The sequence below is a fragment of the Monodon monoceros genome, unplaced genomic scaffold, assembly GCF_005190385.1.
Source record: "Monodon monoceros isolate NGI ecotype Baffin Bay Population unplaced genomic scaffold, NGI_Narwhal_1 Super_Scaffold_3, whole genome shotgun sequence".
Classification (NCBI taxonomy): domain Eukaryota; kingdom Metazoa; phylum Chordata; class Mammalia; order Artiodactyla; family Monodontidae; genus Monodon; species Monodon monoceros.
Genome location: NW_021703780.1, coordinates 74,461,351 through 74,480,362, shown reverse-complemented (window position 1 = coordinate 74,480,362; position 19,012 = coordinate 74,461,351). Strand labels below are relative to the sequence as shown.

General features: G+C 36.9%; 1 long non-coding RNA gene across 1 annotated transcript in view; it reads right to left on the bottom strand.

Moving 5' to 3' along the window:
* The window catches only part of LOC114907960, a 47,650-nt gene extending 30,576 nt beyond the window's left edge, over nucleotides 1-17,074 (bottom strand). Inside the window, exon 1 of the long non-coding RNA XR_003796824.1 lies at nucleotides 17,001-17,074. This is a non-coding gene — a long non-coding RNA (uncharacterized LOC114907960). The remainder of the gene's footprint in view (nucleotides 1-17,000) is intronic.
* Nucleotides 17,075-19,012: the final 1,938 nt, after the last annotated feature.

Sequence of the window (19,012 nt, the reverse complement as noted above, 5' to 3'; positions counted from 1 at the left end):
TATTTTAAAATGACATAATATTTTTAAATGTAGTGATTTTCCTAATTGCAAGGGTAATACTTTAAGTAAAAACAAGACAAGAATTTAAAAAACCTTCTTATCTCCCTGACTTAAGATTACAGGCTTATATTTTTCAATTAATTTCTCTAATATATGTATATACATGCACACATACACATGGATTGTATTTGAATCAGTTTCATGGCTCAAAATTCAAAAGATAAAAACGTTAGAAAATTAAAATCTTCCCCCTTCAGAACCTCAGTTGTCTAGTTCCTTTCCATGGAGTCCCCCAATGTTCTCTGTTCTCTCTTCTTGCAGAGATATTTTAAGTAGATTTAAATAACTTTATGTATATTTTTTCCTTTTTCCCCCTGAGCCAAATAGTAGCTTAATATTCAAATTGTCCTGTGACTTGTTTTTTCATTTTACAATCTATCTTAGAGATATTTCCATATTAGTACAAAATATCCTCTGTTAAAAATGATGTATAGCATTCAATATATAAGTATATATAAATATACTACAGATTAAATAATTTAATCAGTTCCCAATTAATGGTTATTTAGGTTGTTTCCAATCTTCTGTTTTTGTAATTCTACAATGAGTAATCCTGTGTATTAGTTTACCAAGGCTGCTGGGCCAAAGCACCACAGGCTGGGTGGCTTAAACGATCGAAATTTATCGTTTCACAGTTCTGAGGCTAGAAATCTAAAATTGAAGTGCTGGCATCATTTGTTCCTTCTGAGGGCTGGTGGGGAAGGATCTAGTTCCAGGCCTCTCTCCTTGGCTTGTAGATGACCATCCTTCCCTATGTCTCTGCACATAATCTTCCATGTGTGCCTCTGTGTTCAAATTTCCCCTTTTCACACCAGTCATAATGGATTAGGACCCACCTTAATGATCTCATTTTGACTTGATTACCTTGTAAGGACCCTGTCTCCAAATAAGGTCATGTTCTGAGATACCTGGGGTTTAGGACTTTAATATATGAATTTTGAGGGGGACACAATTCAACCCATAATACCTGTCGTATATGTCACTTTGCACATAATAAAATGTGTTTATTTTTGCACATAATAAAATAATAAAGTGTATCTTGGGACAAATTTCTAGAATTTGGATAGCTGAATCAAAGGTTATATACATTTGTAATTTTTGTAGATATTGCCAAGTTATCCTGTATAAAAATTGCAGCAATTTATAGCTCTCATGAGCAATGGATGAGTATATCTTCTCCCTTAACCTCTTATATGATGTGTTATTGAACTCTGGGTCTTTGGAAATCTAATAAATGAAACTTGTTCTTGATGTAGTTTTAATTTACACCTCTCATAAATGCATGAACTTGAGTATTTTTTCACATTTTAAATGTATGCTTTTAAAAAATATGGAATCAAACTGCAAATAACATTTTATAGCTCTTTTTTTTCCATTTAAGCAATATATAATGGGTATACTTACATATTATGCAACATTTTTCTACAACAGGCTTTATACTATCCCATTATACATCTGTATCAAAAGTTATTTAATTAATTCCCTATTGTTGTACAATTATGTTGTTTCCAACATTTTTGCTTCTCAAATAATGCCGAGATAACTATAGAGATAAATCTTTGGGCACAGCTGGGATAGAAATGAACCCTTTCCTTTTTTATAGATAGATTATTGAAGCTGAATTAATAATTAGATGGAGTCATATCAATGCCCATCTTTTAACTCTCCTATTTCCCTTACAAAATGTGTTTGCCTGTAATTTTAAGAAAGTTACTTCTCAGTAGTTGAGGTTGGACTTAGATTTTTTCTCCTGTACTACAATTCAATTTTCCTGTAATAAAATTCATTTGTCTCTGAAATCAACTGTGCCATGTACTACACCATATTGTGAGTATGAGTGGATGGTACTACTTGGGCAGAGCAGTGGACAACACACCTCTGCACATTTGGGGTCTGATATCTCTCAACTTGTAGCTTACATTCATATGTAGAGCTAGACAGAATGACAGAAAACAGTACTTACTGAGGGCTTGAAATGTATTAACTCATTAATCTTTTCAACAAAGACATGAGAACTAATGGGAGGAGATAGTAATAGACAATTACTGCTGCTATAACACTGTGTAACAAACTATCCCAAATCTCAGTGCCTCACAATAGCAAGCATTTAATTTTGTTTTGCTCAGGGATTGACATTTGGCTAAGGTTCTACTGTGCTTGGTCAGCATTAGCTGACCTTGGTTCCAATCCACATATTGGGTCCAGATTTATTCTACATTTCTCTCATCCTCATTTGAAACAGAAGCTGCCTGTAGAATGTTCCTCTCATGATGGATAACAAGAATATAAGAGGTAAGCCAACCTGTGTAAGCACATTTATGGTCCCCATTAATATTTCACTGGCCAAAGCAAGTATGCTAATGACCCAAATGTGATATCAGCAAGGCAGAGAAGTATGCTTCACTCATAATGGAAGAGAAATGTACAAAAGAGAAATGTACAATTATGTGGTTAATTCTATCAGAGAAGAGCGAAGAATTGGAACCAATAATTTAATCTACCATAGAGACTTTTGAAAAATGGATGAGTAAGTGACAAATTTCAAAAGTTTCACATAGAGACCAATTCCATTGCTTTTTTGGGTTGACATTGTGTCTGAAATCCTACAGGGCTAAAAGTCTCACAAAAGATCTTTTAAATTTGATAGATAATACCAGTTAGGAGCTAAAGAAGGTCCAAACTTCTGAAAGAACAGCCCTGCCTATATGCTGATTATAAGGTACTGGGGAAGAAAACAGGTGTTTATATAAATAATTCCATAGCAAGATGTTAAGATGGTAAGGGTCCTTCAAAGACCTGTTGCAAGTAAAATGGTAGAGAGATTTACAAAGCAATATTTGGGTTTTCCTGGTTTGATCTTCCAGTTGTTAAGGTTTTTTTGTAGTGAAAAATGTAGAAGAAATTGCCTAATAGCTAAGTTGGGAAAAATTTTTTTCCCCAGAAATACTGATGTACTTTTTATTATGCATGTTTTAGAAGGAGACTATAGGAGCTCCACAGTTTTAGAAAAACAGATCAACGTGTTTCTTAAGCCTTCTGTCCTTCAACAAACTGAACAGTCTGGAATGTCAAATTGAAAATATAAAAGGAAAAATATCTGCTACTATGAAGAATCATATCAATAAAAATGTAAGACAATGAGATCCACTGCTGAGAAATTTAAAAATCCCTTTAGTCTTTGACTGAATTAAGAAAATCTGAAGTTAGAGAAACAAACAGAGTAATATAGCTCTCTAGAAATAATTCATTTTGGGTCATTTCTTTTAGAAATTATAGAAAATCATTCAACTGTGAATGTAGGAAACCATTGCTAATTGTCAGTCTTGATATGAAAAAAATACAGCAGTTTGAGAAAAAAAATATTCTAGCAATCACCTCAACTTTTATTGTTATTTCGACCTAAGTTAACTGAAGGATCATTTTGATGGTGAAAAAAACATCTATTGAGGCTAAGGTTGAGTGTATTTCCACACAGCTTCTTTCAGAAATTGAGATAGATTTCTAAAGAAACATTATTTTATCTTTAATGATATAGATGTTTGAATTAATTTTTCCCAACAATTTGCTAAGATTTTTATAGCCTATGTGAGAGTAATAGAGAATGAAATTGATAAATAATGGTATCAGTAAGCTCATTAAAATGTAAAAGAATTTTTTCTCCTGCAAGAGGAAAATTCGGGGGTCAGCTAAGAGGAACAGTTTCCACATCCATTTGATGTGTTCTAACGCATTAACAAGGATGCAAAAATAACCTAACTGGATGAAGACAATAATATAATAATTTAGGCTCTTGATTACTGTGTTATCGGAAGACTGTGAGTTACCTTGTCTGTTAAGGTACATGTTTAAATTCAAAGTCCACATATAAGTATTGGGCTATTCTTCCATCAGGTGAAAATTTTAAAATATGAATCTTTTGTGGTCATAACAAAAAGAGCATAAAATTTAGTCTTCCAAGATATGGCTTTGAGTTCCAACTCTGCCATTTATTAATGAGTTACTCAACTTCTCTGAGTCTTAATTTTCTCCTCTATAAAATGGGGATGAAGATGTCAGTTGCAAAGGCTGTGAAATGAAATAATGTTATAATATAATAAATATAATAATATATAACATAAAAATATAATTTAGTTTATAATGTATAATTATATATTATATATGAATATAATTGCCTCACACATATTCATAGCCAATAAATGATAGTTACTATTATTATAAGTATTTTCTATCAGAGAGACAACACATAAAAAATATTTTCTAATTTAAAAAAAATACACAGATTTGCATATATTTTTGAGTCAGTTAAATGTTGCACTGATATTCTGTGCCATAATTATCTGTCATGACTAGAGGGGCTCACAGAAATCTAAGTGTAAGATAACAGTTACCAATGTAAGAGAAAATGCGGAAGAGGGTAATGCATCAGTGAAATAATCAGTATATTAGTTATCTATTGCTGCAAAACAAATTATCCAAAAGCTTATCAGCTTAAAACAATAAATATTTATCACCTTGCAGCTTCTGTGGGTTAGAGATTAGGGAGCAGCTTTACTGGGTGGCTCTGGCTCATGGTCTCTCACGATGGTGCAATGAAGACATTGGCCAGGGCTGCAGCTGTTCGAAAGCTTGACTGGGGCTGGAAGATGCACTTCCAAGATGGTTCATTTACATGATTGTTGGCAAGAAGCCTCAGTTCCTTGTCATTTGGAATTCCACTAAGGGCTGCTTGAGTGTCATTATGGCATGGCAGCTGGGTTCTTCCCAAGGAAGTAATCCAAGAGAGAGCAAGGTGGAAGCTGCAATGACTTTTATGACCTGATCTTGAAAGTCACACACAGACGCTTCTGCATATTTTCTTTGTTGGAAGTGAGTCACAAGGCCAGTCCATCAAAACATCGTGGACATGTTTAAAAACTACAACAGTTTATGGAAATTGTACTTTGATTCTGTGTTTTCTTTCTTAGTTTGCTATTATTTTGACATGCGACTAATACGTAAATTGAAACGCAGGGTTTAAATGGCAATGAGAGTTTAGTAGAGCTGATAAGAGTTACTTCTTAGGTAGCAGGAAAGTAAGAAGAGGGTAAGGATTAGAGTCTCAATTTGTGAAAACCACTAAGCCTTCAGTCTCTAAGATCAGAGAATCAATAAGTTATTTATTCACTCACAAATATTTAATAAATCAATTTTGATGAGACAGGTATTCCTTCATTATCGACCTAAAAATAAAACCAAAAACAGTTAAAGATGGACTAGTGAAGCCCTAGGAAAAAAGGACTTAGACCATCCATCCAGGAGAAATACTTGAGATTATCAGTCACACGTAGGGTAGTTTTGCAAAGTTATGTTGAGAGATCTCTAAAGTAGGGAGGAAATCTATAGTTTAAATGTCTCAAAGAAATATAAATCAAATATTGATTAGCTGTGGTAATTGAGAGTACTTGGATTATCCCCAATTTTTTCCCATTTGGTCCTAGATATTATGATTTAGAGAATTCACAATTCTTTTCTTGTTTGAAATGTGTTCTGGAATTATTATTAGGAGATTGCTTTCCCTGGTTATGTGAATTAAGGGGGTTGGAGTGGAGATGGGTGGGTGCACTGTAGCACAATGGGAAGCCAGCCTTTTGGATTTGCACTTGTGTTATTCTGTTTTCCATCAGTTACAATTGGTCGAGAAAGGTAGTGATATGTGTAGGATCGAAGTTGCAAAATTTTTTTACATCAAGAAACAACATTCCATAAGTATACTGAAGAAATAAACACTAGGGGGAAATCTGGAAAGGGAAAAATAGATATTCTGAAGAAAAAAAGGTTTAATTGTATGACATTGAAGAAGGATGTAATTTCAAACCTTTTTTCTCAGTTTGACTTGAGTGTGAAACATAAAAGAAGAAAGAGAGAGAGAGCACAAAAATAGTAAGACTGCCAATCTACATCCATTGAGATTTGGTATTTGAAATGAAAAAAAAAAACATATATATATGGTTATAATAAAATGGTGGGAAAGAAGTCGGCGGACTAAGACTGTTAAGAAGAAAATGTAGACTCCATCCTACACTGGTAGGGCTAACCTCAGTCTATTGACTTTTCCTACAACTGTCTTCATCTGCAGGCGATGCAGGAGAACACTGCCAGGGACTTTGATAGTGGGTCTGTTAGCCACAAATTTACTGCATAAAGGCATCCAGTAGGAGGTAAGATGTATTTTTGTGGTGGTAAAGCACTTGTGTTGGCATGCCCTAATTGTGTTTGCAGTAAAATTGAAGACGATTACCAGAGTGGGAAATCAGCTGAACGATCATAAATAACTGGTCAAATGAGTGGCATTGCTGCCCAGTCAACAACATCATTTTTGTGGTCAATGGTGTTTACGGAGCGCCCACTGGGTGTCTGGCATAAAGGAAGCAAAGGCCATGATTCTGAGGGAATTACCAGGCCTGATTTCCGTGGGGCTCCACTGTGCTTTGCTCTGGGGGTGCCTGATTCCTTTGTGCCATTGTTACTGCAAAAATAGTCTGCTACGCTCCTGGCCCACCCCTCTGCTTCCTTCTCTCCTCATCTGAGAGGCTTAATTCCCTCCCTGCTAAACCTTCAGTGTGTGGGGCTGGTTCTGACCTTGGTTGGTGGGAAGGGGAGGAACTCAAGGTCACTGCTGGGGCGTCTCAGTCTTTATGCTTTGACCTTGAGCCTCTATCAAGGCATATGAACCACTGCATGATACTGCCTCTAGCTCTGATATGCTGGGGGGATTTCCATTGCAAACCAGAGCCTCAAACCTAATAGTCATCCTCTATCTATGTCTCTCTTTCACACCCCACATCCAGTCCATCAGTAAGTCCTATTGCCCCTACCTTCCAAACAGATTCCAAATCTGCTACTTCTTCTCACCTCCAGGGTTACTCTCCCACATTTTGCTTGGACTACTAAAATAACCTCTACTTTCACTCTTACTCTCTCACATAGTGGCCAGAATGAGCTTTAAAAAAAAAAGTTCTTGTTGGTAGGCTCTGACTCCCATCTACAGAATCTTTATACTCCAGTCACATGTGTTTACTGCTATACTGGGAAGAGCCAAGTGTATTCCACCTCACATGTTTACTTGGGCAGTTCCCTCTGCCTAGAATGCTCTTTTCCTAGCTCCTGCTTGGCTGGTCCATCTGACCACTCAGGTCCCTGTTCCCATGTCACCGCCTCAGAAAGTCCTTTTTTTACCATACTATCTACATAACATTTACCTGCTGTCGTTTTCTATATCTTCACTCTGTTTTAATTTCTTCATAGCACTCATCACTACCCAATGGTGTATTATATATTTGTTTATTATCTGTCTCCCACTAGAATGTAATGATCATGACGGCAGGGACTTGGTTTTGTTCACCACCATATCCCTAGAACCTAGAACAGTGCCTCACATATTGGAGGCACTAAAAAATATCAGTTGAAAGCATGAATGAACAAATAATAGCTACCATAAAGTTGCTATGTCATTCACAGGCTGATTGTCTCAGATTGCATTTTCTAAAAATGACCACTACATTCTTCCACCCCATATGATCCTTTTTGCACTGTGACTTTGACATTCCTCCCTTTGAGAGGTGGGGTTTATGTTCTCCCTCTTGAATTTGGGCAACTTTGCGACTGTGGTAGAAGTGATGCTATTTGACATCTGAGACTAGGTCATAAAAAGGTGAAGCTTCCACCTGGTTCTCTTTGAATCGGTCTCTCTTGGAACCCAGCCACGATACAGTTAGGAAGCCCAATCAGATACACGGAGAAGCCATGTGGAAGCATTCTGGCTAATAAACTCAGCTGAGGTCCTAGCTGGTAGCCAGCATCAACTGTCAGACATGTGAGTTAGGAAGCCCTAGAGATGGCTGTAGCCCTCAGCCACTAAGTCTACTTACATATGTACATACTTACATACTAACATATACATGTATATTCCTGCATGCCTCCTATCATGGTGTTGCCCACTGCCTCTTGGGATGCTGCAACTCAGCAGCTGCTAATAACTCAAAATCTAAAAAGAATTTAACAGATAAACCGCTTTTATAATGCTTATTTTAGGTGATGAGGCACTAATGAAATAATATGAACTCCTTTTGAAAAAGGAAGTCCAAATAATTCTATTCATACTTGAGAGATATTACAAATAATACTACCTGTGTTGTAGGGAGAGAGTCACATAATCTCAATTAATCCTCACAACAATCATAAGGATAGGAACCATTATCCTATTACAGATTAGGAAGCAAAGGCATAGAAAGGTTAAATGTTTTTCTAAAGGTCACACAGCCAGTAGTCCTGTTTGACTGCAACAGAAGCATGAAAAATACTCCGTTATTTGCTTTTCAGTATGAATGAATTTGTTGTATCAATTCATATTTTACTTATTTACTAGATGAAAACACTGGAGATGATATCTTAATTACAGTTAAGATATAAGGTCAAAGATATTCTTGCTATTTCTTTTTTTTTTGGTGGTACGCGGGCCTCTCACTGCCGCGGCCTCTCCCATCGCGGGGCACAGGCTCCGGACGCGCAGGCCCAGCGGCCATGGACCACGGGCTCAGCCACCCCGCGGCGTGTGGGATCCTCCCGGACCGGGGCACGAACCCGCGTCCCCTGCATCGGCAGGCGGATCCCCAACCACTGCGCCACCAGGGAAGCCCGCTATCTCTTTTTAAAAGAGGTAAGAGCTGCCAGACTACAATTTAGTTAAATGAAATGTACATGGTAATGCTATCTTCCAATGTTTGAAAGCTGCAAATTATATGGAAGTAGTACAAGGACTATCAAAGTGAATTATGAAATGATATAAAACAAAGAAAAACCAGTCATGCTCTGGAAGGGAAATTCTTATTTGCTGTACCTAATTAGGTAGTCTTTGAAGCAAGAGCTATGAGAGTCGGGTCATTGAGGAGATGTCAAATGGAACTAGACTCTAGTAAATGACGGAGTTGCAAGATCCAATCACTCCTCATATGGGCAGTGGATTAACTCATTGGCCTTCCTGCCTCTTCTTTCTCAGCTTTTGTGGTTTTATCCAGAGATAGTAAATGTTTCTTGTGAACCTTTTGCGTAGTTTTGGCTAGGATGCGAGATTTTCATTTTTTAATTTTTAATAAAGTGATCTCTGAAGAGCACCCCAGACTTTGCTGATTTCCTTCTCATCAGGCATATGGTGTGTTCCAGAAATTCACAAATTCCTTCTATTTCTCACTGAGCTTTGGGATGAAAAGAATATGAGTTGGTTTTGTAAAATCTCGGGGGGGGGGTGTTTGTGGGATTATTATGGGATTATTTTAGTACCAAACTAGAGACCAGACATCATGGTCTGTATACCCCGGTTTAAATGGACTGATTCTCTTTATTACATCTTCTGTGTCTTAGTTCAGGCTGCTGTAACAAAGTATCATAAACTGGGTGGTTTATAAATAACAGAAATTTATTTCACACAATACTGGAGGCTATAAGTCCGAGATCAGGGTGCCAGTATGCTCGGGTTCTGTAAGGATTTTTTGCAGGTTGCAGACTACCAACTTCTCCTTGTATCCTCACATGATGGAAAGAGAGGGCTAGAGAGGTCTCTGGAGTCCCTTTATAAGGGCACTAATCCCATTCATGACAGTTCTACCATCACATCCTAATTACCTCCCAAAGGCCCCACTTCCTGATAACATCACATTGAGAGTTAGGATTTCAATATATGAATTTTGGAGGAACACAAATATTCAGTCCATTGCATTCTATTTCTCCTTGTTTCTGACAAGTGTCCAAGCATTAATGGGATCAATCAGTTGTTACATGTTTAGAGCTCTACAATTTGGAGTCATTTTGGATTTATGGACTTCTGAAGCACGTAAGATTATTAAAGTACATACACTTACAAGCAATACAAGTCCTTAAAGCAGTATCAAGAAATAAAGTCATTACCACATTTTGTTTCAAACAAATCTTTATCCTGAATGGTTATATCTCATGACCCTTTATTGGGTCCCTATCAGGATGTGTCCAAAGTACTTTGCCAGCTTCTCCAGTTTTCTTTCTACCTTTTCAGGTTGCAACATATTTGTTGAACACGGACCATGTGCTGTATGCAACAAGAGGCCTTAAATATTAAGACATGACTCCTGCCCTCAAGGAATATTCAGCTCTTTAGATCAGCAAATTAATCAAACCCAGTCATATTAGCTATCTTTGCTATGTTACAAGTTACCTCAAAACTTAGCACCATAAAACAACAAACATTTATTATCTCACTGTTTTTGTGGGTCAGGAATCTAGGCAGAGCTTAGTGGGGTCGTTTGGCTCAGAGTTTCCCATGAGGTTACAGTCAAGTAGTCAGCTAGGGCTGCAGGTGACTGATGGCTTGACTGGGGCTAGAGGATCTGCTTCCAATCTCTCTTGTTGTTGTCACTGCCAGACCTCGGTTCCTTGTTGGCTGTTGGCTGAACGCCTCAGTTCTTCAACATGTAGACCTCTCATAGGCTGTTTTAGTGCCTTCACAACGTGGCAGCTGGCTTCTCTGGGAGTGAGTGCTCACCTCTGAAGCGGTGTGCTCATTTCTGCAGTATTATACATGAGGTAGAATAATGACCAATCTGTACATGAGGAAGGGAAGTACTCACAGTTGTGAATACCAGCAGGTAGGGATTATTGGGGGCCATTTTAGAGGCTAGCTCCCAAACAGGTTTTTCTGAATATTCCTTGTCTTGAATAATACCATTGTCATAACCCAGTTTCTTAGTGTAAAAGCTTTAGATTTTCTAGATGTTCTCTCTTATTCACTCTGTCAATCCTATCAATCACCAAGTTACAGATTTTACTATCTTAATATCTTTTGCATCTTTCATCCTTACTATTATTGCTTTAGTTCTGACCCTTAGCATCCATTTCAAGGGCATTTCCAATGACTATCTCTTGCTTGATTTCTCTTTTAAATAGGTTGAGTCATATGGAATTGACATTTTTTTGGAGTCAGTTTCAGCAGTGTATTCGTCAACTTGAGCTGCCATAACGAAAATACCATAGACTAAGTGGCTTAAACAACAGCAATTCATTTTCTCACAGTTCTGAAGGCTAGAAGTCCATGATTAAGGTGCTAGAATGGCTGGATTCTGGCAAGGATCTCTCCTTGGCTTGTAGATGGCCACAATCTCACTATGCTCACATGACTCTTCTTTGGGTGCACACAGACAGAGAGAGATAAAAGGAGCGAGATAGTACTGTGGTGTCTCTTCCTCTTCTTATAAGGGCACCAATCCTATCATGTGGGCCCCACCTTCATGAGCTCACCTAAACCTAATATTCTCTTAAAGACCTGATTTCCAGTATCATCACATTGGGGGTTAGGACCTCAACATATGAATGGGGGTGTGGCACAATTCAGTCCATAGAAGGCAATTTCAAATGATTCAACCTAACACTTGTTTGCAAGAGTAATACATGTTCATGACAGTAAATCAAAGATAAAAAATGATAGAAAGATGAATATAAAAATCATCAATAATTCCACCACGTGGGGATAAGTACAATTACATTTTTATGTGTTTCCCAGTTTTTAAATGGATATAATTTTCTGAAGAGTGAACTTATACCATATATTTAATTCTGTTCTCTGAACTTTCATTTAATATTATTTCCTGGGCAATTATCCGTATCATTCAACATTTTTAGAAATATTTTAAATGACAGTGACATATTTCATTTATTTAACCATTACTTCTTTGTTGAACATTAAAATAATTTCTAATTTTTCAGAAATAAGGCTGTGGGAAGAAATATCACTGATCATATACTTTTGTCTGCACCTCTATTCTCTTACTGTTGATTCCTAGAAATAGCATGATTGGGTCAGAGGGTATGACCTTTTTGTTAATCAAAAAAAAAAGTTCTTACTTGATTTGCATAGCTTTTGGGAAATTTACCAACTTATTATGCTACTGGGGTATTATTATTAATTTTTATCATTATTATTTAGTAATTTGACAGGTCAAAAAAATTGTCTAATTGTTAACAGTGACCTCTTCACTGATCTTCCTGGAGTCATATCCCATTCCAAATAAGCCTCCACAGTGCTGCTAGAAAGATTTTTCTCTAAAATTCAAACTTGATCATACCACTTGTATACTAAAGCCAATCATTGGTTCCCCATTCCTTAGCAGGTCAAGCCCTTGGTCTAGGGAATTTTATCAGCCCTTTCATAACATGACTTTTGCTTACATTTCCAGTGTCATTTTTACCCTCTCTACCATATCCTCCTCTTGAGTAAAATTAAACCATTTACAGTTCTCTAAAATGCCTGTTTCGCATTTCTTTTCATTTTCACGTGTTATTCTCTCTGTCTTGAATGCCTTTCCCCTCTTGGTTTGCAGCACTCACAAACCCTTTTTAGAGAGAAGGCAGGAGATGGATGGGGTGTTCCATTCCTGAAAATGGGAGTGCTACTGTGATCAGCACTATCCTGGACCTTCTTATCCTTGTTCCCATGGAGATCTGTTCAAGCCTTTCACATGGCAACTACACTTCTGCTCTCTGTAAAACCCCTTACATCATGATGTGCCTTCTCCCAATAATTTCTTCTAAGTAGCTTTCATAACATTTTTGTTGAATCTTCCTGGCTGCAGTGGTGTTTACACTGCCCTTCATAATGCCAAAGGATATCTTTCAGTGCTTATTTGCCTGATTCTGTCTTCTCAAACACTTCTTGAAGGCACCCTGAACTTCTGTAATACTTGCATTTTAGCATGGTGCTGTCACTTAGTTATGTATTGTTAAGCACTGCATGTCAAAGATGCTTTTGAAGATACAAGATAAATTTCCAGTACTCAAAATACTAGTAAAAAGAGATGCAAGAATATGTATTATAGAACAATCTCAACTCAAAGTTGAATGGTAGAGTGCAATAATGGGGACTCATATTCATTGGCTGAGAGGGTCTAGAATACATTGCTGTGTTAATGCTTATTAGCTATATGCCTACAAATATACTCAGGACATGGGAAATTATTTATTTATAGTACTTTTAATATATTTTCATTATATATGTATTTACATATTTTAAAATAAACTATTACAGGGACAAATAGTTTCTTAAAGAATCAGAGTTTTTCAACATGGTATGTGTGATATAAACCAAGTCCCATTTGTATTTAAAACTGTGCAAGTATCATCACCTCTAGGAAATCTTGCCTGACACTTTCCTTCCTCTATGCCTCCTTTTATATGATTGACTTGTATTGATTTGTGATTTGCTGAAAGGTTGAGGTGTTTTATGATAAATTACAAATATAATCATCACGACCAAACTTTGACTGAATCAAGGAATCACAAAGTTGGACAGGATTTTAGATGTCACTTTGTCCAACCTCTTATTTAGCAAAAGAAGAAGTGCTGTTGCTGGTAGATGGTCACATTATGTTTGCTATGATAGCTTTCATTGTTAGAAAAGTTATCCCTCATGTTGAATAGAAAATTTCTCTGAGTGACAAGCACTTGTGGGTCTGAGTTTTAACTATCACAAAATAGACCTTCACATGGTTGAGCCCAGCAAGAACATCTTGAGCGTTCTCTTTATTTTTATTTAAACATTTTAAATTTAATTAATTTATTTTTGAGTCTTCGCTTTTTTAGGCTAAACATCTCCAGTTCTTGCACAGTTTTGGTGCGGGTAGAGCAGGGGCTGGTGTGTTTGGATTTCTTGCCTTCTAAAGCAACTTCATTATCTCTTTCATTTCACTTTCCTTTTCTGGGTAGTTTAAGAGTTTATCTATAAGCTAAATTTTACGAATTAGCTATGACTCCTTCGGCTGCAAGTAACAAAGAACTAATTCAAACCAACTTAAAAAAGACAAGTCTCATTCAACTGGCAAGTCTAAGGGGTGGCTTCAGGTAAAACTGGAATCTGGCATGCAATACCACCCGGGCTCTTTTCATCTCTCTTCACCTCTAAGCTCTGTTTACCCCTGTTTGACTTAATTCCTAAGTGGGCAAGATAACCAGCAGCCCCACACAACTACCATTATAGCTTGTGATCACGGAAAAGGGGGGACCGTCCTTCGTGGTCTCTCTGACAAACTGTCTGAAGGAATTGGCTCAGCTTGGGCCATGAGCACATCTCTGAAGAAATCACGTGGCCAAATAGCTTGGAGTACTTTGATCAAGCCTGTTTTCTCTGAACACCTTCTTCACCTGCCTCTTTGGGCAGGAACAGATGTGGTTAGCCCCATCAGAGCCACCTGAATTGAGAAAGATTACTCTGTTACAAGGTCAGGGTTGGTTACCCAAAGGAGGCAATCCTGGGAAGACAAGCATACATCTACCAAGTTACTTAACAGGCTATTCTAGAAAGGCCATGGTTCAAACATTTGAAGTCTCAAATGCAGAAATGATATGGCTGGGCAAAAACAGATGCAGTGATCAGATGGAACACCTTTTTATAATATGCAAGCCATTTTCTACTCAAAGTTTCCCAAAGGTACTTCATACATTATCAGGACTCAAGCCATATTTTATTGTAATATTGAGAAGCTGCCTACAATGTGCTTAGGTTAATATTTTTAAAAAGTCATTTTTCCTCACGAGCACAGTATATTGGTTTATGGTCATAGTGCTCACTTGCTTATATGTCTGAGTTATACTTCATTGTTTGAAGCAAGGTCATACATCCTGTTCCATTTCTAAATCTATTCTGATTTGAAAGATTCCCTTTTGTGAGACTCTTCTTTATGATATTTAAAAACTACATGGAGAGATGGAGCCTGAGCTGGATTAAAGCTGTACAAATCTGATTAACATCATCTGCTCTGTTTCAAAGGTCAGGTGCCCTCAACGAATTTGCTTTGAAATTATTTTGTTTATTTTGTGGGCATATACATCATGAGCTTTCTAAAGGTCAAAAGTAGAGTTTGTTCTTGGATTCTAAAGCAATCTGATTTCCATTTACAGTGTGCTTTGGTGACCCTAAATGCAGAAGCAGGCCCAGTTAAGTCATACTTCCAGGTTGTGTTTGGTTTAATTTGCTCAAGAAGAAAATCCCTCCTAGATTAAGGCAGTGCTGAAATATCATTTTTTCTAAATTACTTTTATTTTCAACTAGGTTCATAAGAGAATGCTACTCATAAATGACACCTGAACTCTGAATGTCGGTTTCATGGACATTCTGTTTTCAAAGATGTAGAAGCATCTTAGTCAGCTAGTGTCTCATCTGGAAACTAGAGCAAAGGTCAGAAAAATTAGGACTCCTGGGTTTTATTAAAATTTACATGGTAGGGGTCCTGAAGCTTTATTAATTAGTGTATTCAAAGTCACTGTGTGCTTCATAAAGAAGAGGCTCCAATAAATTATACAGTCTTATTTACTATTCAAAAAAATCAAGGCGCTAGTTATATACACCAAGTATTTTTTCATTAATTATTTTAAATGATTTTTTCCCCTTACCATATGTACTTTGCAAGGATAAAAAGAAAATCTCTCAAAGTATTTTGTATTCATGTTCATTAACATTCCAGTGGAATAATAAACCTCAAAACGATTCATGTATGAATCAGTGAGGCATGGCTAATTACAGTTTTCAGCCACACAGCCAATGACATTCACCATGAAACACGGTGTCTGTTAAATGCATCTCTCTGAATTTTTGTTGGGGGAGAGTGCTAGGAAATAGGTAGGTTGCAAACTGCAATTTAAAAATGTCTAAATATTTTAGGGCCTTGTATATTATAAATCTCTTTCAGGCAAGTATTTATCACAAGCATGACATCCTGTTATCAAAACAGACAAAACCCCCGCAGATTTGCTTTAAAAACAAAACAGAAACAACCACAAGTCCTGAGAATGGACCATGTTCTACATGAAAACAGAAGAAACTTCTTGAAACATGAGGAAATACTATTTACCATAAATTTAAAAAATACATTTAATACTGAATTTTAGAATTTTCCTACTCCTTACAAAATCATCTTGATACTATGACTCTCTCCAGTCCACAAATATATTTAAAAGGTGAAAATCCAAAAAGCACACAGCGGACACAATAGAAGTTGAATGTCATGACTATAACACTCAAATTTAGAAGCAATTTTGTAATGCATATTCAAAATCTTTTCTATTACATTTGTGTTTAAAATATTTTCCCTTAATTTCATCCATATTGTTGACTACCCAAAGACTACATGAATAAAAACATTAGCATCCACATTTTATTTTTTAATTTAAATTAGTGTTACTTCAACTACATAACTAATATATGGTAGAAAAAAAAAAGTTCAGAAGTCAAGAACAGTATAAAGTATTTAGAATAGAAGATACTTATGCCACCAATCCCATCGCATTGCTCCAATAATCTCACTGTTCACAATCATTTGGGATGCTCCCAGAAGTTTTCTACACAAGAGCAAGTACAAATCCACAATCTCTTATCTGCAATTCTGAAATCCAAAAAGGTCTGAAAACCAAAAGGCTGACCTGATATGGGGGTATTTATGCTGTTTGTTTATCCAGTATGTGTTTTGTTGCAGAAACATTAACGTTTGATGACAGGGTGCTATCCCAAGACTGTTGCAGGAATGTTAGACACTAAATGGTATAAGCATATATTACCTTTCTAAAAACCAAAAAATTGTTAATTTCCAAAACTGAGTTGTCCCCAAAATTCTGGATGAGTAATTAGACCTTGATAAGTATGTGTGTAACACACAATCCTTTCGTTTACACAAATATATCATACCATATATACTGTCTGGCAAATACATTTATGGAATAGTTTAACATTTTCCCTTAAGACCTTACCATGGCCTACATGGTCTGGCTTCTTGTGACCTTTAGCCTCATCTCTCATGACTTTTCCTCTCATTCATTTTTCTCCAGCCAAATGGGCCTCCCTGTTCTTCTTCCATAATGCCAAGCTTATTCCTATTTAAGGCCTTTGCACTTACTTTTGCTTGTCTGGAATATTCTTCTGTAGAATTCCCCATGGTTGGCCTCCTCACTTCATTGAATTCTTTGTTCAAGTGATTCCTCTTCAAAGAGGCCTTCCTGACCACCCTACCCAAGAGAAGACCATCCATCATTTTTTTAGTCCCTCACTCTGCTTATTTTCATAGCATTTTTAAAAATCAATACCTATGATATATCATGCATTTGTGTATTAGTGTATGGTCTATCTTTTCTACTAGAAGTTCCATGAGGGTAGGAATTTTTTTGACTTATTTACTGCTGTACCCCTAGCACCTTGAACAATGCCTGACATTTAGTGGGTGCTCAGTAAGTATTTGTGGAATGCATTTTTTCTTTTGCCTTCAAGTTAAGCAATTCATTTGATAGTTAACAAGGCTCTCGGTTGCTCTTATGGAAAATTAAGAAGGATGCCTACCAAACTCTCATGGGCTGACCCTTGGGACACTTCCAGCGTCCTTCACCACTGCCCTACCTCCACTCTAGGTCAGGGACTGGTGAATCTACTCTGCCTGAGCTCTGGCACTTGCCATGTGCTTCCTCTGCCTCTGCCTAGAACCTCCTTCCTCCTCTATCGTAGGTAGAAAAACTGACTCATTCTGGTATTGATTTTATGCATTACGTTGATTTGCTCACCTGTTTACGTGTTTATGGCCTCCATTACAGTACAGTACCAGGGATTGTCTGATTCATTGGTGATTCCTATCCCCTAGCACAGTGACTGGCCCAGAGTAACCCTCAATCCATGAAAAACTAAGTTGAATTGAAGTTGCATCCCATTCTGAAGTAAATTCTCTACTAAGGAAATATACTTTTTAATTTTTAGGAAATTTTAGCTTTTAGTCGGTTTTATCCTCTAGAATGAAGAAATGCCTTTAAAGCTGCAGTGAAACCAGGGCAATGTGTTTAGAGTCATAATTTCTTGAAGGAGAGTGATACAAAATCATAGCTTAACTCTGAGCCACCCTAGTGAGATCACAGCTTGGACACTGAGCTTAGTTTTATGTACCTTATGTTCTAGGTAACTGGAAGATGATTGCAAAAGATGGCAGTAAGAAGGATTAAGTGTGATTATTTATGAGGCATAGTTAAAAGGAGACAGCATGCATATGTTCACTAACTATAGGGAATAGACTGGTCTCTAAATATCTGATGAACAAATCCACCCAAGGAATATATTTAACACAGAACAACAAAAGGATAAATGGGAGAATTTAAAAAAAGATAGGGGAAAAATTTAGAGAATTTTCAGCATATCATGAGGTAGCTGTTACTAACAATCAGGATTGTCCAATAGCAGCCAAAAAGCTGAGTGATTATGGGGTGAGAAATTGTGAAGGAGGTGGGAACATTTGGGTACAGCTGAGTTTCCCAACCTTTTTATACTTTGTATTACGACACATCATTTTTTCTTTATTCTAGTACGATATTTTTATATTGGATATGATTTTTTTCCAATTAAATAAATACCGCCAAGACTCTTGTCCAAAAGTCTGGACTATAACCTGTAATATATGGCTGAGATGACTTATGTAGAGGGTTCAACTCTTTGACCTCTAGGCCTTTCCAGTTTTGAAATTTTGTTTCCATGGTAAAGATTTCTTTGTAGGTCCTGTGAGCTGTTGGGAGTGTTTGGCTAAAGCAGAAGAGTAACGTGACGACCAGGTTTTTACACATCAGGGTGGTCCTAAGCTTTGCGATAATGAGAGGTTATTGTGGGGTTACTTTTGTCTCTTTACTTTATGGCTTAGCTGAATGCAGTGAGTGGTACAAATATCAGGTCCTTGTAGTACTTACCCTGTTTGCTTTTGTGGCCATAACATAGTCATTCTTTTACCACATATTTATTGAGTGCCTACTATTGAATAAGACAAAAACAAAGTTCTTGCCTTCAGAGGCTTACATTCTACTTGGAGGTGAAAGATGATAAACAGAAAGACATAAATAGGGACTATAATTTCAAGTAAAGCTACTTGCTATGAAGAAGTGCTAT